This window comes from Triticum aestivum, chromosome 1D (genome assembly GCF_018294505.1).
Source record: "Triticum aestivum cultivar Chinese Spring chromosome 1D, IWGSC CS RefSeq v2.1, whole genome shotgun sequence".
Classification (NCBI taxonomy): Eukaryota; Viridiplantae; Streptophyta; class Magnoliopsida; order Poales; family Poaceae; genus Triticum; species Triticum aestivum.
The window spans coordinates 122,648,177-122,651,923 of record NC_057796.1 but is presented as its reverse complement, the minus strand read 5'-3'; positions in this window follow the sequence as shown (position 1 = coordinate 122,651,923).

The following is a 3,747-nucleotide window of genomic DNA, read 5'->3' as shown; positions in this document are numbered from 1 at the left end:
CAGAAGCGCGATAAAATACTGATTCTTTTTGCAGAGGATTAATATACAAATTGCCTCTGTTGTCCTTAATTTTCAGAATTATTGGAGTTACAGAAGTATTCGAGAGTTACAGATTACTACAGACTGTTCTGTTTTTGACATATTCTGTTTTCTATGCATTGTTTGCTTTTTTGATGAATCTATAGGTAGTACCGGGGGTATGAACCATGAGAAGTTGGAATACAGTAGATATTACACCAATATAAATAAAGAATGAGTTCACAACAGTACCATACGTGGTGATTTTATTTTCATATACTAACGGATCTCATGAGTTTTCTGTTGAGTTTTGTGTTGTGAAGTTTTCAAGTTTTGGGTAAAGATTTGAAGGACTATGGAATAAGGAGTGGCAAGAGCCTAAGCTTGGGGATGCCCAAGGAACCCCAAGGTAATATTCAAGGACAACCAAGAGCCTAAGCTTGGGGATGCCCCGGAAGGCATCCCCTCTTTCGTCTTCGTCTATCGGTAAATTTACTTGAGGCTATATTTTTATTCACCACATGATATGTGTTTTGCTTGGAGCGTCTTGTATGATATGAGTCTTTGCTTTTTTGTTTTCCACAATCATCCTTGCTGTACACACCTTTTGAGAGGGGCACCCATGAATCGTGATTTATTAGAATACTCTATGTTCTTCACTTATATCTTTTGAGCTAGGCAATTTTGCTGTAGTGCTTCACTTATATCTTTTTAGAGCACGGCGGTGGCTTTATTTTATAGAAATTGTGGAACTCTCATGCTTCACTTATATTATTTTGAGAGTCTCTCTAAATAGCATGGTAATTTGCTTTGATTATGAATTTAGTCCTAATATGATGGGCATCCAAGAGGGATATAATAAAAACTTTCATATAAAGTGCATTGAATACTACGTGAAGTTTGATTCCTTATGATTGTTTTGAGATATAAAGACGGTGATATTAGAGTCATGCTAGTGAGTAATTGTGGATTGGTAGAAATACTTGTGCTAAAGTTTGTGATTCCCGTAGCATGCACGTATGGTGAACCGTTATGTGATTGGAAGTGCTAGTTATCGACTAGAGGGGGGTGAATAGGAGATTTTCATGAAAGTCTTCAAAACACGAGGTCTTTGAAGACAAATAGTAGAAATGAACCTATTGATATGCAGCGGAAGATAGACTACACTAGACAATCCATAGTCAAGTAAGCAATGTAGTGAAAGTACGAAGACTATCAGCAGCTAGGTAGTATGGATCAGGATGGAAGACAGTATGAAGCCAAATAGTAAATAGTCTTCACACAGTGAAGTCAATCAGATCAGACAAGCTAGCAATGACTTCATGAAGAAAAATTGAAAGGTAAAGGGAAGTGGGAGATAGAACCAGTTGCTTGGTGGAGACAATGATTTGGTAGACCAGTTCCAGTTGTCGTGACAACTGTACGTCTGGTTAGGGAGGCTGAGATTTAACTCAGAAGACCGCGTCTTCACCTTGTTCCCCTTGAGCTAAGGACACCCATTCCTTGCCCAATTACTCTGTTAAGTCTTCAAGGTAGACTTCCAAACCTTCACAGACTTTGTTCACCGGTAATCCACAATGACTCTTGGATGCTCAGAACACGACGCCTAACCGGCTGGAGGATTCACAGTCCTCAAGTGTAACAAGTCTTCAGGTCACGCGGACAGAAGGACTTCAGTGATGCCTAACACTCTTTGGCTGTGGGTGTTTTCGGCTTTGTCCTCGCAAGGATCTCTCTCTCTCTCAAATGCTTTGGAGGTGGGTTGCTCTCAAACGACAAAAGCCGTGTACTAACTTTGAGCAGCCACCAATTTATGGTGTAGGGGGTAGGCTATTTATAGCTAGGAGGCAACCCGACCTGATATGTCTGAAATGACCCTGGGTCACTAAGGAACCGGCACGTGTCCAACGGTCGGATTTCAAACACACGTGGCAACTTAACTTGGGCTACAACCAAAGCTGACTCATCCAGCTCTCGATAAGATTTGCTCTCATTGTCTTCGCTCGAAGACATAGGATTTTGGTTGAGCATCACATCAGTCACTCTGACTTTGTTCACTTGGACCCCACTAGACAATACGGTGGTTCCTATGACTCAACAAAGAAGAAAAGGAAACTATGAAACAACTATGTCTTTGCACTCCATAGTCTTCAAGTGAATGTCTTCACATGTCATAATCTTCATCGTGAATGTCTTCACGAACCACCATTGTCTCCAATGTCTTCACACATTTTTAGGGGTCATCTCTGGTAGGTAAACCGAATCAATAAGGGACTACTACCTGTGTCATCCTGCAATTCTCACAAACACATTAGTCCCTCAACTAAGTTTGTTGTCAATACTCCAAAACCAACTAGGGGTGGCACTAGATGCACCTACAATCTCCCCCCTTTTGGTGATTGGTGACAAACAGGTTGAAGTTTTCAACGGGAATAAAAGTATGTGAAAGTTAAGGATTAAGACACTGTCTTGATATGTTGCAAGAGGCTCCCCGTGAAGATGTGCATATAAGTAGTTGCAAATGCACATGGCGGGTTTTACTTTGTGGAGATCCTCTTCAACATACGAAGACAATTCATCATGCATATATAAGAATAACAAAGATAATGACATGCATAATGAGAAATGGGCGTCTGCAGAATGACTTCATGCGGAATTTATCATCGCAACCCAAAGTAGCAGCAATAGAAGCAGACGGCCATCGAGTTTAAGTGTTACAACTCAAGAGCCAAATAGTTTCAAAGCGAGAGTTGTAAGAACTTCGCAAAAATAGAGCAACCACCCAATATGGACCCACTTGAAGACTATCAACCTCATATGCTTCTCCCCCTTTTGTCAGTAATGAACAAAAAGGTTTGAAGACATAGAGGATCTACTCGTTCCCAGTTGGAGTAGAAGATGAAGCAGGATTGACATTGGAGTTTGGTGGTGCAGAAGGGCCTGACGCAAAATCGTGGTGCAGTGCAGCCAAAGTTGGTGAAGTGGCGTCATCTTCTTCATCGACGACTCTCGCAACAACAGTTGCAGCCGAAGACGAATTTCGGAATCTTCAATGGATGGTGTGCGACGCCAGCTTGCAGTTTGTGGAGGCCTGGAGTCAAACTTGAAATTCTCTGTGAAGCCATCTTCACGAAGATCATCTTTAGGACAAAGCAATGTGAGGCTTTTCCAGGACCGCCAACAGGCTTCATGTGCAACAAATGAGTTCTCGGTGGCCAAGTTGCGAATGCGATTAACATCCACCAAGAGACTCTGCATCTGAAGCTTGAGCCAGTCATGATGCCTATCCTGCTTTTGATATAAGGACACCAGAAGCTCACGGTCGTTGAGGATACGAGGACGGTTCTGAGGCCTTTGAGCAATAGTGCTGGCAGCGGCTTTAGTGTTGGTACGGTGCGGCACACACAAGTTGCCAGCCAGAGGATAAGCAGGGGTTGCAGCATTTGGCACATGAACCCTTCAATAGGCTGTGTGAAGCTTTGGAATTCTGCATTCTGAAGGTGGAGTGGCTTCTTTCCTGGCTCAGGGTAGATGGCTTCAATGGACATATCAACATCAGGAAGAAATACAATATGGTTGCGCGCTGAAGGTTGATAGTTGATGGTTGAATGAAGCTTGATCAAGCGCATCACCCATGGAGCATAAAATTTCAGGTGAAAAAGATCAATCCCAGAAGTAGCAAGCTGTCGGAAGAAGAAATCCTAAGTGTTGAATCGGATGCCATTGACA